Source organism: Macrotis lagotis, chromosome X, assembly GCF_037893015.1.
Source record: "Macrotis lagotis isolate mMagLag1 chromosome X, bilby.v1.9.chrom.fasta, whole genome shotgun sequence".
Taxonomy (NCBI): domain Eukaryota; kingdom Metazoa; phylum Chordata; class Mammalia; order Peramelemorphia; family Peramelidae; genus Macrotis; species Macrotis lagotis.
The window spans coordinates 177851164-177874483 of NC_133666.1; the positions used below are offsets into that span (position 1 = coordinate 177851164).

The 23320-nt window shown below is 35.0% G+C and overlaps 1 pseudogene; it reads right to left on the reverse strand.

Moving 5' to 3' along the window:
- Positions 1-1384: 1384 nt before the first annotated feature.
- LOC141498901 (creatine kinase B-type pseudogene) lies at positions 1385-2572 on the reverse strand (annotated as a pseudogene).
- Between the last annotated feature and the right edge of the window lie 20748 nt (positions 2573-23320).

The following is a 23320-nucleotide window of genomic DNA, read 5'->3' on the forward strand; positions in this document are numbered from 1 at the left end:
AGATGTGGTTTTTGAATTTATAGGCTATTAAAAAAAGATGGAATTATGCAGTATTTTAATTTGAGTATCAAGAGGCCTACCACATAAAAAGTCAATTTTGTAGATTACATATTAAAAGTAAATTGAGAAGTTCTGTGCAAGGTTGGTGGAAATTCTTTGTGCTGTCGAAAGCCATATATTTATACATACATACATACATATATACATATATATATATATATACATATATATATATATATATATATATATATATATTGACATACACATATTAACAATAATGATAAAAAATGTTTGTCCTTCATTTTTGAAGAAGTCCATGACATCAGGGAGGTGATACCATGACAAGAAAGTGAATTGGATTTGAGTGAGGGAATGCTGTGCTAAATCACAAGTCTCATTTTTTCTGCCAGAGCCATATAGATCCAGTGACCAGATATGAATCAAGAGTACTAAAGATGGTAATGAATGTGAGGCAAACACAGTGAAGTGACTTGCCCAAGAACACACAGTTTCTGAGGTCAGATTCTAACTTAGATCCTCCTAATACTAAGGTCAGTGCTCTATCCACTTAGCAACCTAGTTTCCTAAATAAGTTGTTGTTTCTATTATTTTTTTACTTTTGTCTTGAAGAAATAGAACAAACAAAAATATAATTATGAATAAAACTTCATCATTTAACAGTTTTATAATGCATGCACATATATATTTATATATATATATATATATTCAAATACATTGAATTATTAAAACAAGAAAATGAATTTTAGCTGGAACAATATATTTTGATTGACATAAGCTGTAGCACTATGCATACTTTCCAATTCTTTGTCTTAACCTGGTATTATTCATCCTGTGATGTAAGACAAAAAAAAAGATATTGTCATTATAAAGGAGTAGAACTAGAGCTTCAAGAATAGAATGCTATAAAAATAAATTCCAAAGCATTCACAGTTTGTGGTAACTAAAAACTTTAAAATGATCTCATAATTTGAAAATTTAGATTAGAGATGATGAATTGACAGTTAAAGAAACAAAAGGAACATTTCCTATTCATGGCATATATATATATATTAATTATAATTTATACATTTTTCTTTTCTGAGCAAGTTTCATTAAAACTTAAGAAGAAGTAGATCAAAAGTTTACAAATCATTTCTAGATAGATTTGGGGAGTTGGTAGTTCAGGACGAGGTTCAACTTAGAAATTGTTGATTATTTTTTTTTCAGGCCAAAACAATAGTTTATTATTTCTGCATTCAGCAATATCTCAGCCATCAAAAATAAAACTCTATAACCAAAGGATGGAAGGAAGACTTGTCTACAGCATGATTAGGTGGGCTGCATCCAGAGCCCCCAGGATGCCACGGGAGGAAAGGATGGTTATTCATTCATCCAATAAATTAGGAAGTGCAGAATTGGGGGGGGGGGAAGGGCTCCTTGCCCATTTCTGGGCTGGCATAAGGTCATCGATGGACTGCCCCTGCTCCAAACGCTTCTCCATTTCAATGAGCAACTTCACACCATCCACCACCATCTGTACCAGCTCCACCTCAGAGAAGCCCAGTCGGTCAGCATTGGAGACATCAAAGACACCACCCACAGCTGCTGTGTCCATACCCCCGTCCCCCTCTTCTGCAGCCTCAGCTTCTTCAACACCTCACCAAACTTCTCATGCTTGCCCAGGTGAGGAAGTTTGATATGCACACCTGCTCGTAGGCCTGTACCCAGGTTGGAGGGGCATGTCAAGATAAAATCCAGATGAGGATTCCACATGAACTCGTAGTTCTTGGTCTTAAAAAGGGTTTCAATCTGGGTGAGTCCATTGCAGAAGTGTGTGAACACCTCCTTCATGTTCCCCCCCTTCTGCATAGAGATGACCCTCAGGTGATCTTCCTCATTGATCCAAACCAAAAGGGTCTTGTTGTCATTGTGCCAAATGCCCCTGCCATCAGGCCAGTCTTGGGCCATGCCAGAGGCCAAAAGGAGTGGGAAGACGGGCTTGTTGAAAAGGAAGTGGTCATCAATCAGCTGCTGCTGCTGTTCCTGCTCAGTCATATTCTTCAAAGCATAGTACTTCCCATTCAGGTCACCTTCCAGGCTAGCCAGGGCTTCCACAGAGAGCTTCTCTATGGCCCGGCGCTCCCCCCTGCTACAATGTGGGGGCAGGCAGAATCCTCGGATGCTCTGGCCAGTTCAAACACGAGAGCTCAGCACATAGTTGGGATCCAGGTCATCACCACCCTGCAGATTGTCAGGGTTAAGACAGTCTTATGCTCATGTGAAGGCTTGTAGCCTCCATGTCAGTCCTCAATGATAGGATCAAACAGTTCCTTGAACATTTCATAGGACTCTTCATCTCCAGCTACAGAGCCAACAATCATGATGAATGGGTGTCCTGGGTTGTCCACGCCGGTCTGGATGACATCGTCCGGAGTGAAGCCGCTGGACGTGGCCTTGACCCGGAGCTTTTCGTAGAGCTCGAGCGTCAGCACCTTGGCCATATGGTTGTTGTGCGAGTACCGGTCGGGGGGAAGCGCGACTTGAGCATGTTGTGGCTGTTGGAGAAGGGCATGGCAACGGGAGGCCGGGCGCTGCGGGGGCTGCGGGATGCTGCTGCGGCCGCTGCGGGGTCCGGGCCAGCTCAGCTCCGGCTCAGTCACCGAGTCCGAAATTGTTGATTATTTTTTACAATAAACTCTCCAAAACTACCCAACTAGTAAATTTCCCCAAAAGCAGATTCTTCCACATATTAGGTTTCATTTTTCAGTTCTGTATATTATTGTTATTTGTCATAAATAGAGTAGATACTTATTATTTCTTTCTTTTACAGAAAGAATGTTTTATTGGAAATATATCTATTTTATAAGATATAAGGTATATTGGAATTCTTCCAGGTATCAAAATAGGTCATTTTGTCATCCAGCTTCATATAAAATCATATATTGGGAAATTTTAAAAGGCACTATTGTCACATTTGGGTTCTGCATATTTTGTCCAGTCATATTTCATATGCATAGAGAAGATAAATTGCCTAGCAAATTGATCAGGAAATAATACCAAAAATCTTAATAAAATTATTTTCTGTATAGTAAAGCAATTTGATGGTCTTAACAGGATGTTGTTTTTGCATATGGTAAAGAAAAAAACAGAGAATCTCCATCATTCAATTATTCATTAAAGTGAAAAGTCATTTTGAAATAATATTTTACTTCCCTTTTTTACTACAGGATTAGGTCTAATACAAGTATTCCATCATTGACATTGATCAAATTGCCTGATGTTGTCAGGGGAAAACTGACCAAACTAACATGAGTTTGTGGCCATTTATAGCTTGGGGAAAAGCCCCTAGAAATCAAATGTCTGAAAATTATTCTTAACTACAGCTTCTTATGCAAGAGTGTGAGAAAGTGAAGATAGCCTGTATTCCAATTGTTTAAAGGAAAAAAAAATAACAATCATTTCAAATTGTTTCCATAGATCAGATAGAGTATTTTTTCATCAGTTAATTTATTTATTTTATTGCTCTTTATGTCCAAATACTGTATACATTTTTGACCTTATTTTGGTATAGGGTGTGAGCTATGGATTTATGCCTAATTTTTGCCATAATATTTTCCAGTTTTCTCAACAATTTTTGTCAAATAGTGTGTTCTTATCCCCAAAGCTGATGTCTTTGGGTTTGTCAAATAGTAGATTGCTTTAGTCATTTCCTGCAGTTTCTTAAGAACCTACCCTAATCCACTGATCCATTACTCTAATTCTTAACCAGTATCAGGAAGTTTTGATGACTGTTGTTTTATAGTAGAGTTTTAAATTTGATAGAGGTAGACTGCAATCCTTTACATTTTTTCCAATTAATCATCTTTCTATTCTTGTCCATTGGTTTCTTCAGATGAAATTTGTTACTATTTTTTCCATCTCTGAAAACTAGTTATTTGGAAGTTTGATTGGTATGGCACTGAATACGTAATTGAATTTGGGTAGAATGGTCATATTTATTATATTAGGTCCACCTAACCATGAGCATTTGACAGTTTCCTAATTATTTAGATCTCTTTATTTGGGTGAGGGGTGCTTTACAATTGTGTACATAGAGTTTCTGGGTTTTTCTTGGGAGGTAGATTCCGAAGTATTTAATGCTGTCTGCAGTTCTTTTAAATGTAATTTTTCTTTCTGTCTCTTGATTTTGGATTTTGTTGTTCATATATGTAGCAATGCTGATGATTTATGTGGTTAATTTATATCCTGCTACTTTGCTGAATTTGTTAATTGTTTCAAGGAGCTTTTAGATGATTTTCTTGGGTTCTGTAGGTATACTATCATATAATCTGCAAAGAGTGAAAGTTTTTCTTCCTTATTGCCAATTTTGATTCCTTCAGTTTTTTTTTCTCTTATTACTACTGCTAGCATTTCTAATATTATATTGAATAGCAATGGTGATAATGGGCATACTTGTTTCACTCCCAATTTGATTGGAAGTGCTCCAAGTTTATTCCCATTACATATAATATTTGTTTATGATTTTATAGATACTAATTATTAATATTTTAAAGAAATCTCCATTTATTCCTAAAATTTGTGGTAGTTTTATAGGAATGGATTTTGCATTGTATCAAAGACTTTTTCAGCATCTATTGAGATAATCATGATTTTTGTTGGTTTTGCTATTAACATGTTTAATTATGTGGAATGTTTTCCTAATATTAAATCATCTCTTCTTGTCTTGTATAAATCTATCCTACTCATGGTGTATTATCCTGTGAGAACGTGTTGTAGTCTCATTGTTGAAATTTTATTTAAGATTTTTGTGTCAATATTCATTAGGGAGATTGGTCTATAATTTTCATTATCTGTTTTGGTTCTTCCTTGTTTGGGTATCAGAACCCTGTTGGTGTCATAAAATGAGTTTGGTGGAACTCCTTCTGCTCCTATTTTAAAAATATTTTATACAGAATATAAATACTTGGTAGACAACACTTGTAAATCCATCTGAACCTGGAGATTTTTCCTTAGGGAGTTTATTGATGGTTTCTTCAATTTATTTTTTCTGAAATGGGGTTATTTAAGAAATTTATTTCCTCTTCTGTGAATCTGGGCAGTTTTATTTTTTGTAAGTATGCATCCATTTCACTCAAGTTATGCAATTTATTGGCATACGGATGTTCAAAGTAGTTCTGAATTATTTAATTGCCTTCTCGTTTGTTGTTTATTCATGTTTTTCATTTTTGATACTATAATTCAGTTATCTTCTTTTTGAAAAATCAGATTAACCAAAGGTTTTTTTTATTTTATTGATATTTTCATAAACCCAACTCAATTTTATTTAATATTTTAACGGTTTTCTTGCTTTCAATTTTATTAATCTCTCCCTTGATTTTCAGAATTTCTAAATTAAGATTTAATTGGGGTTGTTTAATTTGTTATTTTACTAACTTTTTTAGTTGCATACCCAATTCATTGAAGTCCTCTTTCTCTATTTTATTCATATAGACTTTTAGATATATAGTTTCCCTCAAAACTGCTTTGGATGCATAACAAAAATTTTGGTATGCTGTTTCATTATTATCATATTCTTGTATATAATTATTGGTTCTACTATTTGCTGCTTGATCCACCCATTATTGAAGATAAAATTATTTCCAATTAGTTCTTTGTTAATCTTTCCATGACCCTTTATTACATGAAATTTTTATAACAACATGGTCTGAGACATTTGTATTTATTATTTCTGCCTTTCTGCATTTGATTATAAGGTTTTTGTGCTCAAGTAATGGTCAATTTTGGTGAAGGTGCCATGACCTGCTGAGAAAAAGGTATATTATTTTGTACCCCATTAAGTTTTCTTCAGAAATCTGTCATATCTAAGTTTTCTAAGATTTCATTCACATTCTTAACTTCCTTCCTGTTTATTTTATTCTTAGATTTATCTAATTCTGAGAAAGGGAGACTGAGGTCTTCCATTATTAATGTTTTGCTATGTCTCCTTGTATTTCACATAATTTTTCCTCTAGGAATCTGGATCTTATACCACTGGGTGCATACATGTTTAGTAATGATATAGGTTCATCATCAATGATGACTTTTAAGATGTAGTTTCCTTCCTTATTACTTTTAGTGAGATTGATTTTTGCTTTTACTTTGTCTGAGATTAGGATCACTATGCCAGACTTTTTAACTTCAGTTGAAGCATAATTTATTCTGTTCCAACATGTTTCCTTTATACTGTATGCATCTCTCTGCTTCAAATGTATTTCTTGTAAGCAACATATTGTAGGATTCTTATTTTTAATCCATTCTGCTATCTGCTTCTGTTTTATGGGACACTTTATTTGATTAACATTTACAGTTAAGATGACTAATTCTTTCTCTTCATATTATCTTTCTCCATTCATATATTTCTTTTTCCTTTTCTCTTATTCCTTCTCACCATGATTTTATTAACTTCCCCCTTGACTTTTCTTTTACAAGTTTAACATTCAGTTTATTTTTGCTTATACCTTCCCTTGCCTTTTACCAGTCCCTTCTTCCCAAATATTTCCCTTTCCCATTACTTCCTTTCCCTTTAGAGTGTTAGATTTTTAAACTCAAGTGGGAGTGTATCTACTTCCCCCACTGAACTAAATCGATGGAATAAAATTTACTCACCATTCACATTCTCCCTTCTTTCCTTCTAAAATTATAAATCTTTGCACCTCTTCCATTGATGTTATTTATTGCTCTAATATTATTAATCAGATATTATCAATCATAGTTTGAGAATTTGATTGCTTGAAAAGCTGCTATTGTTATCAAGATATCATCACAGATTGATTACTTGATTGCTTGATAAGCCACGTTGACTCAAATTTCTTTAAAATATAATTATAATCATTTTTACCTTAGCCTCCTTTTCAAGCATCTTTGAAGTACACACAATGCTCCTCATAAACCAAAGTATCAACCAAAGCCATATCATCTTTTGAACTATTTGTACCCCTCCCCCTAGACTATTTTCTTCCACATTTTCCACTCCCCTCTCCCCACCAAGGGTACTTAACCTCTTGTTAAGTGAAGTACCCTAATCTACATAACTGTAAGAATCTTAAAGATCTCTCAGTACTGGGAGGGTATGGAAGTCTTACCCAAGAACCTTACAAATGATTATAGTTTACAGAGACACTAACTCAGGTCCTCACAGTTTGTGATGCCCTCATTTGAAAAGGTGCTAAGCATTCTGTGATTAAAGTGAGACAAATGATAATGAGACAATTAAGTTTAAAGTTAACATCCCTGTTTTTCTTCAGGGCTTTTTGTCTCAAATATAGTGATGTCATCTTGGACCTCTTCAATGGAGAGAGAAGAGATAAGACCCAATTATACCCATGTCCTATAGGTTCATTCTCTTCAATTATATTCAACCCTCTGATTATCCTAAGAGAAGTAAAGTTCTAAAAAATTATAACTCTTTTAGGGTTATATACAATTTGATCATCTTGACCAACATTTGTTTTGCTTTGTTTTTTCCTTCCCTTTTTCATTCACCTTTTTTATGCAATTCTTGAGTTTTATATTTGGCAATTGAATTATCTGTTCAATTCTGATCTTTGTGTCAGAAAATTCTGGAAGTCCTTTATTTCATTTAACATCCATCTTTTTTTCCCTGACAGTATATGCAAAATTTTGTCAGGTAGTACATTCTAGATTGTAATCCCAGATCTTTTGCTCCCCAAAATATGCTATTCCAGGTCTTCTGGCCCTTCAATATTGAGGCTGATAGGTCCTGTGTGAGGCTGATTCTATTTCTTTTGTATTTGAATTATTTCATTTTTGCTGCTTGCAATATTCCCTCTTTTATTTGAGAGTTCTGGAATTTGGTTATTATAGTCCTTGGAGTTTTTATCATGGGGTATCGTTCTGGTAGGTTTCTATGGATTCTTTCTATGGTTATATTGTTATCTTGTTATGGTATATTTGGACAATTTTCCCATATAATTTCCTGTGTGATATTTTCCTGGGTTTTTTTTCTTGATCCAGAATTTTTGGTGGACTAATAATTCATAGATTGTCTTTTCTATATCTATTTTCTAATTCATCAATTTTCCCTGAAAGGTACTTAACATTTTCTTTAATGTTTTCAGTCTTTTAATTTTGTTTGATGGAATCTTGAATTCTTGTAGATTCATTGGTTTCTATTTGCTCAATTCTATTTTTTAGAGTTTTACTTTTTCTAGTAGCTTCTGTGTTTCCTTTTCCAGTTGGTTATTTTTACTTTCAAAAGAGTTGATTTCTTTGGACCATATTTTATAATTTTCCTGGTTGACTTCATTTCTTTTTTATTTTCATTTTTATTCCTCTCTTCTTTAGTTTTTAAATTCTTTTTTAAAGTTCTTCAATGAATTTTGCAGTTAAGTCCAATTTATATACTCTTTTTGTACTTCCCCATGAGTGATTTTTCACTGTTTTCTTCTCTAGACATGGTATTCCTGTCATTTTTTTTCTGTAAAGTAATTTTCTATAGTAAGTGCTCTTTTACCTTTTTTGTTTATCTTTGCTATTTTAGCTCTGCTTCTGGAATACAGGGAGTATAGATAAATTTTTTTTCTTGGAGCTGGGTCTGATCCATGGTGTTTTGTTGATCAAGATGTTACCCATGCAGTTCAGGCCTTGCCTTTACACAGTTTTTTTTTTCTTTTCCTCTTATATGTCCAGGTTTTGAATTAACAGTTCCTAAACCAGTCCTGACTTTTACCTTGGTGTTATCAATTTTCATACTTTGTGGCTGGATTGCTCCCAGCTGGGAGTATTTTTTTAAAGATTTTATTTGAGTTTTGAGACTTACAATTTTTTTCCCAATCTTAATTCCCTCCCCCTACCCACCCACCACAGAAAGCAATCGGTCAATCTTTATTTTGTTTTAATGTTGTACATTGATCCAAATTGAGTATTATGAGAGTGAAATCACAACCTTACAGAAGTATAAGAGATAAAAGATAAAAAGTATAAGAGATAACAAGATCAGACAATAAGATAACTGTTTTTTTTTGTAAATGAAAGGAAATAATCCTTGAAATCTGTTCAAACTCCACAGTTCTTTATCTGGAAACAGATGGTATTCTCCATTAGAGACAGTGCCAAATTGTTCCTGGTTGTTGTGCTGATGGAACGAACAAGTCCATCAAGGTTGAACATCACCATCATGTTGCTAGTGTTTCTCTAGTTCTGCTCATCTCACTCAACATCAGTTCATGCAAATCCCTCCAGCTTTCCCTGAATTCCCATCCATCCTCATTTCTAAAAGAACAATAGTGTTCCATGACATCCATATATATCACAGTTTGCTAAGCCATTCCCAAATTGAAGGACATTTACTTGATGTCCAATTCTTTGCCATCACAAACAGGGCTGCAATGAATATTTTTGTACAAGTGATGTTTTTACCCTTTTTCATCATCTCTTCATGGTATAGACCCAGTAGTGGTATTTCTGGATCAAAGGCAGGCTCATTTTTGTTGCCCTTTGGCCATAGTTCCAAATTTCTCTACAGCAAGATTGGATGAGTTCACAGCTCCACCAACAGTGTAATAGTGTCCCAGATTTCCCACAAACCTTCCAACAATGATCATTCTTCTTTCTAGTCATATGGGCCAGTCTGAAAGGTGTGAGGTTGTACCTCAGAGAAGCTTTGATTTGCATTTCTCTAATAATTAATGATTTAGACCAATTTTTCATATGGCTATGGATTGCTTTGGTCTCCTCACCTGTAAATTGACTTTGCATATCCTTTGCACATTTGTCATTTGGGGAATGGCTTTATTTTTAAAAAAAATATGTCTCAATTCTCTGTATATTTTAGAAATGAGTCCTTTGTCAGAATTATTAGTTGTAGAGATTATTTGCCGATTTACTACATTTCTTTTGATATTCGTTACAGTGGTTTTATCTGTGCAAAAGCTTTTTAATGTGATCGAAATCATCTAGATTGTTTTTAGTGATGTTCTCCACCTCTTCCTTAGTCATAAACTGCTACCCTTTCCATAGTCTTGACAAGTAAACTAGTGCTTGGTCTTCTAATTTGCTTATAGTATTGTTTTATAAGTCTAAATCCTGTAATCATTTGTATCTTATCTTGGTAAAAGGTTTTAGGTGTTGGTCTAATCTAAGTTTCTTCCATACTAACTTCCAATTTTCTCAGCAATTTTTATCAAAGAGTGAGTTTTTATTCCAATAGTTGGAGTCTTTGGGTTTATCAAATAGCAGATTACTATAATCGTCTCCTGTTTTTGCACCTAGTCTATTCCACTGGTCCACCACTCTATTTCCTAGCCAATACCAAAGAGTTTTGATGACTTATGCTTTATAATATAATTTTAGATCAGGTAGGGTTAAGCCCCCTTCTTTTGCACCTTTTTCATTAAATTCCTGGAAACTGTTGACTTTTTAATTCTCCATATGAATTTACTTATAATTTTTTCTAATTCATTAAAGTAATTTTTTGGAATTTTGATTGGTAGGGCACTAAACAGTTAGCTTAGTTTTGGTAGAATTGTTAATTTTATTATATTAGCTCTACCTATCCATGAGTAGCTGATAGTAGCCCAGTTATTTAAATCTAATTTAATTTGTGTGAGAAGTGTTTTATAATTGTTTTCAAAAAGTTTCTGAGTCTGCCTTGGCAAATAGACTCCCAGGTATTTTATATTGTCTGAGGTTACTTTGAATGGTATTTCTCTTTCTAGCTATTCCTGCTATATCTTGCTAGACATAAACAGAAAAGTTGCAGATTTATGAGGGCTTATTTTATAACCTGCAATTTTGCTAAAATTGCTAATTTATTCCAGTAGTTTTTAGGATGATTTCTTGGCATTCTCTAGGTATACTATCATGTCATCTGCAAAGAGTGAGACTTTTGTCTCTTCCTTCCCAATTCTAATTCTTTCAATTAGTTTTCCCTTGTCTAATTGCTGAAGCTAACATTTCTAATATGATATTGAATAATAGTGGTGATAGTGGGCATCCTCATTTCACTGCTGATCTTATTGGGAATGCCTCTAGCTTCTCCCAATTGAATATAATGCTTGTTGATGGTTTCAGATAGATACTGCTAATTATTCTAAGGAGCAGTCCATTTATTCCTACACTCTGTAGTGTTTTTAGTAGGAATGGATGCTGTATTTTATCAAAAGCTTTTTCAGCACCTATTGATATGATCATATATTTTCTGACAGGTTTCTTGTTGATATAATTGATTATAATAACAATTTTCCTAATATTGAACAAACCCAGCATTCCTGGTATAAATCCTACTTGATCATAATGTATTATCCTAGTGATTACTTGTAGTAATCGTTTTGCTAAAATTTTATTTAAGATTTTTGTATCTATATTCATTAGGGAGATAGGTCTATAATTTTATTTCTCTGTTTTAACTCATCTTGGTTTAGGTATCAGCAACATATTGGTTTCAAAGAAAGAGTTAGGCTGAGTTCTATCTTTCCATATTTTTCCAAAGATTTTATATAGAATTGGAACCACTTGTTCCTTAAATGTTTGGCATATTTCCCTTTTGAATACATCTGGCCCTGAAGATTTTTTCTTAGGGAGTTCAATGATGGCTTTTTGAATTTCTTTTTCTGAGATAGGATTTTTAGGTATTTATTTAATCTCCTCTTCATTTAACTGGGGAAACTTATAGTTTTGTAAATTTTTATCCATTTCACTTAGATTATCAAATTTATTGCCATAGAGTTGGGAAAAATAATTTTGGAGTAATACTTTAATTTCCTTCTCATTGGTGGTGAGTTTACCTTTTTCATTTATGGTACTAACAATTTGGTTTTCTTCTTTCTTTTTTTTTTCATCAATTTGACCAGGGGTTTATCAATTTTATTGATTTTTTCATAATACCAACTTTTGGCTTTATTTATTAATTCAATAGTTTTTTTGTTTTGGTTTTATTAATTTCTCTTTTAATTTTTAGAATTTCTAATTTGTATTTAATTGGGGATTTTGAATTTGTTCTTTCTCTAATATTTTTAGGTGTATGTTTAGTTCATTGAGTTCCTCTTTCTCCAATGTATTCATATAAGCATTTAAAGCTATAATATATCCCCTGAGAGCCGCTTTGAGTGAATCCCATAGGTTTTGGTATGTTGTTTCATTATTATCATTATCTAGGATAAAATAGTTAATTCTTTTTATAATTTGTTTTTTGGTACACTCATTATTTAAAATGAGATTTTTTCAGTTTTCAATTGTTTCTGGGTCTATATCTCCTTGGCCCAATATTGCATATTACTTTTATTGCATTGTGATCTGAGAAAGATGTATTCACTATTTTGTCCTTTCTCCAGTTGATCATTAGGTTTTTATGTCCTAGGACATGGTCAAATTTGTATTAGTTCCATGTACTGCAGAGAAAAAGGTATATTTGTTTCTTCCCCCTTTCAATTTCCTCCATAAGTCTTCCATATTTAGTTTTTCTAACAATCTATTTACCTCCTTAACTTCTTTCTTGTTTATTTCATGGTTCGATTTATCTAGATCTGAGAATGGGAGGTTGAAGTCTCCACTAGTAGAGTTTTGCTGTCTATGTCTTCCTGTAGTTCTTTCAGCTTCTCCTCTAAAAATTTGGATTATATCCCATTGGTTGTATATATATTCTGTATTGAAATAACTTTATTGACCATGGTACCTTTTAGGAGGATAAAGTTTCCTTTCTTATCTCTTTTAATACTATCTATTTTTGCAGTTGCTTTGTCAAAGATAAGGATTACTATCCCTGTTTTTTTCACTTCATCTGAAGCAAATTTTTTTTTGCTCCAACCTTTTACCTTCACTCTATATGTATCTCTCTGCTTCAAATGAGTTTCTTGTAAGCAGCATATTGTAGGATTCTGGTTTTGAATCCACTCTGCTATTCTCTTAAGTTTTAACAGGGTGTTCATCCCATTCACATACAAAGTTATGATTACTAATTCTTTATTGCCCTCCATGCTATCTTCTCTCTGTTTGTATTTTCCCCCTTCCCCCATCTGTATTGTCCAGTATTTTGTTTCTGAATATCATCCCCTTCAGTGTGTTTGTCCTCCTATATCACCCACTCCCCTTTCTTTCCCTTTTCTCTTCCCTTCCTTTTGTTTTTCCCCTTTTTAACCCACTTCCCCCTCCCTTTCGTCATTTCCCCCCCCTCCTCTTTGCCCCTTTTAATAATTGAAAGGTTAGATGTTTTTCAAGTTAACTAGGTATGTGTAAATTGACTTGAAGCCTAGTCTGATGAGAAGAAGATTCAAGTGTTTCTCATCTCCTCCCTTCTTACTCTTTATTACATAGATATTTTGTAACTCTTAGTGTAATGAGATTTTCCCCATTCATTCCCTCCTCCCTCCTTCTGTCTCTTCCCTGTTGCCCTTTTTAAGGGGTTAATGTATTTTAGATCATTCTATCTAAGTCATAGAAAATTTTGAGTATCCATAATTTCTATCTAAGTTCATTCTATCTAACAGAGTTAAAATTCTTGAGAGCTATTAGAGTCTCTCCCAAGTGGGGTTAAAGCCAGTAACATTTCATGGGATAGCAGTGTCATGGATAGGTCATGAATGTCCATCTCTTCTAGCTAGGTATATTCTTTCTGTTAGAGTTACAATTCCCAAGATTTATGAGACTCTTATTCCCCATTCTGGGATTTAACCAGTTTCCATTTATTGGATAGCAGTTTTTCTTTCTTTTACTGCCCCCCCTTTTAACTTTTTCATGTGTCTCTTGAACCTCTTGTTTGATGTCCTAATTTTCTACTTAGCTCTGGTCTTTTCATCAGGAATTTTTGGAATTCTTCCATTTCATTAAATTACCATCTTTTCCCCTGGAAGAGACACTCAGCTTTGCAGGATAATGGATTCTTTGTGGCATTCTCAGCTTCCTTGCTCTTCAGAATATCTCATTTCAGGCCCTTTGATCCTTTAATGTTGATGCAATCAGGTCCTGTGTAATCTATACTATGGCTCCTTGGTGTCTAAATTTCTTCTTTCTGGCTGCTTGTGGAATTTTCTCTTTTATCCTATAGTTCTGTAATTTGACCACAATATTCCTTGGTGTTTTCATTTTAGGATCTTTTTCTAGAGGGGATCGATGTATTCTCACAATAACTACTTTGCCTTCTGGTTACATGATATCAGGGCAATTTTCCATTACTAAATCCTGCAATAGTAAGACTAGGAATTGTTTCCCTTTTCAATGTTTTTAGGAAGACCAATAATTCTCAGATTGCCCCTCCTCGACTCGTTTTCGATGTCAGTGGTTTTCCTGATGAGGTATTTTACATTTTCTTCTATTTTTTCTATTTTTTGATTTTGTTTAACTCGCACTTGCTATATCATGATTGCCATTGGTTTCTGCAGATTCCATTCTTTTTTTTTAGGGAGGAGGTTTCTTCATTAACCTTTTGCAACACCTTTTCCGATTGATCAATTCTACTTTTGAATGAGTTTTCCATTTGACCAATTGAGTTTATGAGAGAATTATTTTCTTTTCGCACTTGCCCAGTTGAGAATCTGCAGATTTATTCTCATTTTGTATTTGTCCAATTGCATTTTCTAAGTATTTGTTTTCTTGTTGCAAGGTGTTAATCTTCTCTTGGGTTTCTTTTTCCAAATTTTCCAGTTAATTATTAAACTCCTTCCTTATTTCTTCAAGGAAGTCTTTCTGTGCTGGGGACCAGATCATAATCTCCAATTAGGTTCTAGGTTTCTCTGAGTTAGGGTATTTTCCTTCCTAGAATTTTTCTATGGATCCACCTTCCCACTGACCCTTCTTCATTTTGCTAGGACCTTGAGTTGAGGAGGGGCTGGTTCACAGGGGTTTGGTGTTTGGATCCCTAGAGACTTTACTCACTGAGTGCAATTCCTCTGGATGCCCAGGAGGAGGTGCTGGTTTCTTTCTCTGGAGTGTCTGTGACCTTGATCAAGGCCTTCTCCCTTAGCTTGAAGGGAGGGGTTGAAGCTATTGAATCCTTTTGCCTTCAATCAGTGCTGGGCTTTATCCTGGAGTAAGGTCATACTTCTCCCTTTAGTCAGCTGGGATGATTCTTCTGCTCACACACCTGTGCCTGAGGCAGAAGTATTCTGCTATTGTTTGTTCTGGGAAGGGGCCTCAGCTGCAGTGGAGTCCTGGATGCAGAGTTCCTCAGACCTGAGGAGCCCAGGGATGATGTCTGTAGCTCTCCTGCACCAGAACTCTCCCCCCACCCCGCCATGTCCTCAGGCTCCAGAGGATCAGGACCACTACCAATGCCTCTGCTCCCTAGTTGAGTCAAATACCTGATATATCTGAGGAATCAAAAACACTAGAGACATTTGATAATTATTAGGCAAATAACCCTTACACAGCTTATATGATAGATACATAGATGGATAGATGGATGGATGGATAGATGGATGGATCCATTTCTCTATATAAATACATCTATATATGAATGAATTTCCAGTCATGTAATATTTCAATATAAACTATTAACCTTTACTAACTTATATTGTGTGTGTACATATACATGTTTGTGTATATGTGTATATGTGTTCATGAAACTTTTACTATACATGAGGTTTAAGTATCTTATGGAGGAAACCAAAGTCCTAGTCTCAGAACAAGAATATAAGAAAAAGCAAAGAGAACATTCTCAACTTTATTCTAAAGATCTTAGGTCTATATCTCGTGCTTTATAAATTAGAATTTCTCTAACTAAAACTCTATGGGAGCAAAACAGGGAAAGATTTATTTTCTATTATTTTGATTTTATTTATTTTTTTTCCCCAGGCTAAATGTTTCCTGCTTTTCCTAAAAGATCTGGAAAAGATCTGTGGGTTTTTTGAAAACTGAAAAAAAAAAACCTATCTCTTGAAAAGATATTGAAGTATTTCAGGTATGATAGGCAATTTCTAGTGAAGATTTTTTATCCAATAGAATCTACCTGTGAGGAAATGAATGTCAATAAAGAGTAAATGGGAAGAGCGGGGCCAAAATGGCAGAGAGAAGACAGGCACAGTTCTAAAGTCTCCTGATCTCTTCCGGATCTATCATATGAACCAAACCTCTTAAAAGAAATCCAAACCAGGAAACCCAGAAAAAAAAAGCCAGGAGAGGAAAATCTACCTCAGGATATGTCTTCCGCAGCAGCCTTGGCTGAGTACCAGCAGGTGAGTCTGAGCTCCCAGGGAAGATCAGCCAGACCAACAGCTAAATCAGAACCGGGATTCTGAGGGCCCAAGAGCCAGACCTGATGGATCAGCGGTGGGGCTGGATGAAGGGGGTTTGTGTCTGTGGGGAAGCAGAGGTGCTGGTGTTGGGGCTGTCCCTCTGGAGCTTGGGGAAGGGGTTGCGGGGAGAGGTCTGGTGCAGGAGAGGTGCGGACACCAACCCTGTGCTCCTCAGGTCTGAGAAACTCTGAGCCCAAGCCTCCATTGCACTGAGGTCTCCTCCCAAACAAATGCAAATTATTTCTGCCTCAGGCCCAGGTGTGTAAGAAAAAGAACCAGCCCAGCTGAGGAATCACCTCAGGCCAGGGTAAAGCCCACCATTGATTGAAGACAAAAGAATTCAATAGCTCCAATTCCCTCCCTCAAGCAAAGGGAGAAGGCCTCTCAACCAAGGTCACAGACACCCCAGAGAGGGCAACCAGCTCCTCCTACTGGCCAGCCAGAGAAACTGCACTCAGTAAAGCCTTTAGAGATCCCAAGCCCAGGTGAACCAGCTCCACCCAACTCAAGGTCTTAACATAATGAAGAAGGGTCAGCTGAAATGTGGATCCATAGAAAAATTCGTGGAAGGGAAAGACGGCAAACCAGAGAAACCTGGAACCTCTGAGAAGAATACAATTTGTTCTCCAGCGCAGAAAGACTTCCTTGAAGAAAAAAAGGAGTTTAAAAATCAACTGGAAAATTTGGGGGAGACAATTAATACCTTGCAAAATGAGATTAATTCTCTCAGATCCTCAAATGAGCAAATGCAAAAAGAAATTAATTCTCTCAGAACCTCAATTGGTCAAATGGAAAGCTCTTTCAAAAGTACAATCGACCAATTGGAAAAGGTTAATGAAGAAAACTCCCCCCGCCAAAAATGGTGTCTACAGAAACTAATGACTCCACAAGACAGCAAGAGTCAGTTAAACAAAATCAAAAAATAGAAAAAATAGAAGCAAATGTGAATTACCTCATCAACAAAACCACTGACCTCGAGAATAGATCGATGAGGGGAAACCTGAAAATTATAGGACTTCATGAAAACATTGAAGAGAAAAAAATCCTGGACTTAATATTACAGGACTTAGTGATGGAAAACTGCTCTGACATCATGGAATCGGAGGGCAAAGTAGTTATTGAAAGAGTACATCGATCCCCACTAGAAAAAGATCCTAAAAGGAAAACACCAAGGAATGTTGTGGCCAAACTCCAGAACTATCAGATAAAAGAGAAAATCCTGCAAGCAGCCAGAAAGAAACAATTTAAATATCAAGGAGCCACAGTAAGGATCACGCAGGACCTGGCTGCATCAACTTTAAGGGATCAAAGGGCCTGGAACGAGATATTTCAAAGAGCATGGGAGCTTGGAATGCAGCCAAGAAATTACTCTCCTGCAAAGCAGAGGCTTCTCTTTCAGGGAAAAAGATGGACATTTAACAAAATGGAAGAATTCCAAAAATTTCTGATGAAAAGACCAGAGCTAAACAGAAAATTTGGATATCAAACAGGAGGTTCAAGAGACATATGAAAAGGTAAAAAAAAAGGGGGGGGCAGTAAAATGAAAAAAATGCAATCCAGCAAGTTGAAACTGGCTATATCCCAGCATGGGGGGGGGGGTAGAGACTCTCATAAATCCTGAGAATCCTGAAAAATGTAACTCTAACAGAGAGAATATACCTAGCCAGAAATGCTGGACATCCATGACCTATCCATGAGACTGATATCTAATGGTATGTAACTGGCTTTAACTCCACAAGGGAGAAAGACTCTAATAACTCTCAGGAATTTGGTCTCTATTCAAAAGAATATACTGAACTAGAAGGGTCAAACGCTCAGAATTTTCTATGACTTAGATAGAATGATCTAAAAAAATACACTACCTCCCTAAAAAGGGGGACAGGAAAGAGATGGGAGGAAGGAGGGGACTGAATGGGACAAATCTCATTACACTAAGAGGTACAAAAAACCTATGGTAATAGAGGGGAATAAGGGAGTAGAGGAGAAACACCTGAATCTTCTTCTCATCAGACTTGGCTTAAAGTCAACCTACACATACTCAGTTGACTTATAAAACATCTAACCTTTCAAGAAGTAAAAGGGGAAAAGGGGAGGGGGGGGACAGAGAAAGGGAAGGGGAGTGGAGGAAATAAGGGGAAATAACAAAAGGATGGGAAAGGGAAAGGGGAAAGGGGAAAGGATGGGAAAGGGGAAAGAAAGGGGAGGGAGTGAAATAGGAGGGCAAACACACTGAAGGGGGTGGTATTCAAAAACAAAATACTGGGGAATATGGATAAAAGGGGGGAAGGGGGAAAAATACAAACAGAGGGAAGATAGCACAGAGGGCAATAAAGATTTAGTAATCATAACCTTAAATGTGAATGGGATGAATTATCCCTTAAAACGTAAGTAAATAGCAGAGTGGATTAAAAACCAGAATCCTACAATATGCTGCTTACAAGAAACTCATTTGAGGTAGAGAGATACATGTAGAGTAAAGGTAAAAGGTTGGAGCAAAATATATTTTGCTTCAGCTGAAGTAAAAAAAAAAAGCAGGGGTAGCAATCCTTATCTCAGACAAAGCAACAGCAAAAATAGATAGCCTTAAAAAAAGATAAGGAAGGAAACTTTATCCTCCTAAAAGGTACCATAGACAATAAAGTCATTTCAATATTGAATATATATGCACCCAGTGGGACAGCACCCAAATTCTTAGAGGAGGAGCTGAAAGAATTACAGGAAGACATAGACAGTAAAACTCTACTGGTAGGAGACCTCAACCTCCCGTTATCAGATCTAGATAAATCAAATCATAAAACAAACAAGAAAGAAATTAGGGAGGTAGACAGATTGTCAGAAAAATTAGATATGGTAGACTTATGGAGGAAACCGAAAGGGGATAGAAATGAATATACCTTTTTCTCTGCAGTACATGGAACTTATACAAAAATTGACCATGTACTAGGACATAAAAACCTAATGATCAACTGCAGAAAGGCAGAAATAGTGAATACATCTTTCTCAGATCACAATGCAATAAAAGTCGTATGCAATACTGGGCCAAGGAGATATAGACCCCAAGCAAATTGGAAACTGAATAACCTCATCTTAAAAAATGAGTGGACCAAAAAAACAAATTATAGAAAGAATTAACCATTTTATCCTAGATGATGATAATAATGAAACAACATACCAAAACCTATGGGATTCATTCAAAGCAATTCTCAGGGGATATATTATAGCTCTAAATGCTTATATGAATAAATTGGAGAAAGAGGAAATCAATGAACTAAACATGCAACTAAAAAAATTAGAGAAAGAACAAATCAAAAATACCCAATCAAATACCAAATTAGAAATTTTAAAAATCAAAGGAGAAATTAATAAAATTGAAAGCAAAAAAACTATTGAATTAATAAATAAAACCAAAAGTTGGTATTATGAAAAAACCAATAAAATTGATAAACCTATGGTCAATTTGATTAAAAAAAAGAAAGAGAAAACCAAATTGCTAGTATTATAAATGAAAAAGGTGAACTCACCACTAATGAGGAGGAAATTAAACTAATAATTCAAAATTATTTTGCCCAATTTTATGCCAATAAATTTGATAATCTAAGTGAAATGGATGAATATTTACAAAAATATATGTTGCCCAGGTTAAATGAAGAAGAGATTAAATACTTGAACAACCCTAACTCAGAAAAAGAAATTCAACAAGGCATTAGTGAACTCTCTAAAAAAAATCTCCAGGGACTGATGGATTCACAAGTTAATTCTACCAAACATTTAAGGAACAATTGGTTCCAATCCTATATAAACTCTTTGGAAAAATAGGGAAAGATGGAACTCTACCTAACTCTTTCTATGAAACCAATATGGTACTGCTACTTAAACCAGGAAGAGTTAAAACAGAGAAAGAAAATTATAGACCTATTTCCCTCATGAATATAGATGCAAAAATCCTAGATAAAATCTTAGCAAAACGACTACAAGTCATCACTAGGATAATACATTATGATCAAATAGGATTTATTCCAGGAATGCAGGGTTGGTTCAATATTAGGAAAACTGTTATTATACTCAATTATATCAATAACAAACCTATCAGAAAACATATGGTCATATCAATAGATGCTGAAAAAGCTTTTGACAAAATACAGCATCCATTCCTATTAAAACACTAGAGAGTGTAGGAATAAATGGACTGTTCCTTAAAATAATGAGCAGTATCTATCTGAAACCATCAACAAACATTATACTCAATGGGGAGAGGCTAGAGGCTTTTCCAATAAGATCAGGGGTTAAACACGGCCCCCCATTATCACCACTACTATTCAATATTGTATTAGAAATGTTAGGATCAGCAATTAGAGAAGAAAAAGAAATTAAAGGAATTAGAATTGGGAAGGAAGAGATAAAACTCTCACTATTCGCAGATTACATGATGGTCTATCTAGAGAATCCCAAGAAATCATCTAAAAAACTGCTGGAAACAATTAGCAATTTTAGCAAAGTTGCAGGTTATAAAATAAACCCCCATAAATCCTCAACTTTCCTATATACGACTAGCAAGAAATAGCAGGAAGAGCTAGAAAGGGAAATTCCATTCAAAGTAACCTCAGACAGTGTAAGATACTTGGGAGTCTATTTGCTAAGACAGACTCAGAATCTTTTTGAAAACAATTATAAAACACTTCTCACAAAATTAAATCAGATTTATTTAACTGGCAAATATCAAGTGCTCATGGATAGGTAGAGCTAATATAATAAAAATGACAATTCTACCAAAATTAAACTATCTGTTTAGTGCCCTACCAATCAAAATTCCAAAAAATTATTTTAATGAGCTAGAAAAAATTGTAAGTAAATACATATGGAGAAATAAAAAGGCAAGAATTTCCAGGAGTTTAATGAAAAAAAATGCAAACGAAGGTGGCTTAGCACTACCAAATCTAAAATTATATTATAAAGCATCAGTCATCAAAACTGTTTGGTATTGGCTAAGAAATAGAGTGGTGGACCAATGGAATAGACTAGGTATAAAAGCATTAGAGGATTATAGTAATCTGCTGTTTGAAAAACCCAAAGAGTCCAACTATTGGGATAGATAAAAACTCCCTCTTTGATAAAAACTGCTGGGATAATTGGAAGTTAGTATGGAAGAAACTTAGATTAGACCAACACCTCACACCCTTTACCAAGATAAGATCCAAATGGTTACAGGACATAGACATAAAAAACAATACTATAAGCAAAATAGAAGATCAAGGACTAGTCTACCTGTCAGATCTATGGAAAGGGGAACAGTTTATGACTAAGGAAGAGTTGGAGAACATCACTAAAAACCAATTAGATGATTTCAATTACAATTAATTAAAAAAGTTTTGCACAGGTAAAACCAATGTAATCAATATCAAAAGAAAAGTAGTAAATTGGGAAACAATATTTACAACTAATGATTCTGACAAAGGACTCATTTCTAAAATAAACAGAGAAGTGAGTCATATTTTTAAAACAAAAAAACATTCCCCAATTGACAAATGGTCAAAGCATATGCAAAGGCAATTTACAGATGAGGAGATCAAAGCAATCCATAACCATAGGAAAAAATGTTCTAAATCATTAATTATTAGAGAAATGCAAATTAAAGCTTCGTTGAGGTACCACCTCACACCTCTCAGATTGGCCAGTATGACCAGGAAGGATAATGATCATTGTTGGAAGGGTTGTAGGAAATCTGGGACACTATTACACTGTTGGTGGAGCTGTGAACTCATTCAACCCTTCTGGAGAGCTATTTGGAACTATGCCCAAAGTGCAACAAAAATGTGCATAGCCTTTTACCCAGCAATACCACTACTGGGTCTATACCCTGAAGAGATGAGGAAAAAGGGTAAACACATTACTTTTACAAAAATATTTATAGCAGCCCTGTTTGTGGTGGCAAAGAATTGGAAATCCAGTAAATGTCCTTCAATTGGGGAATGGTTTAGCAAACTGTGGTATATGTATGTCATGGAATACTATTGTTCTATTAGAAATCAGAGGGATGGGATTTCAGGGAAACCTGGAGGGATTTGCATGAACTGATGATGAGTGAGATGAGCAGGACCAGAAAAACACTGTACACCCTAACAGCAACATGGGAGTGATGTTCAACCTTGAAGGACTTGCTCATTCCATCAGTGCAACAATTGGGAGCAATTTTTGGCTGTCTGCAAAGGAGAGTACCATCTGTATCCAGATAAGATGATGTGAAGTTTGAACAAAGTACAAGAACTATTCCCTTTAATTTGGAAAAAAACCCAGATGTCTTAGGGTTTGATCTGGTTACCTCTGAGAATTCTGTTCTCTTTAAGTATATGATTTCTCTCTCATCACACCCAATTTGGATCGAGTTACAACATGGAAACAAAGTAAAGACTGACGGAGTGCTATATCTGGTGTGGGGGTGGGGGGAGGGAAGCAAGATTGGGGGAAAACTGTAATACTCAAATAATATCTTTAATAAGAATTTAAAAAAAAAAGAGTAAATGGAATAAGCAATGAGATGGGGTGAGATGGAAGAAGGACTACTTGGAGCATTATGTTTTGTAATTTTAGTAGAGTATGGTCCAGGATTATAAAAGGAAGAGTTTGTCATTACATAACTTACAATATCATTTGTTTTACTGATCAAATCTTCAGTTAGTTAATGATAGTATTAATGAAGACATAATTTCTGTGGATATGGATCCACAAACTATCAAGAATTTGATGTAGATGTTCTCTGACACTTGTTTTGAAAACTTGTTTGTTCCATTGGATGTTATTATGTCCTCTATTCTGATAAAGATTATTTTAGGGAAATCAGAAAATAACTATATTGTTAAAATTATTATTTTTTTAGAAATAATAGGGGTTATTTTTCCCTAAGCGCTTGAAAATGTTTCTTCCCTTCTGCTCCCCTTCATCTTTCTTTCAGATATCTTGACAATTAACAAATATTTTCCAAATCATGACTTTTTTCAGCATGGACTTCCTCTGCATATAATTGAACTAATAAGACTGCTCTTCCCATTTTTATTTTTCAATAACATTGTTTACTTCCCTATACACTACATGTCTAAATTAGA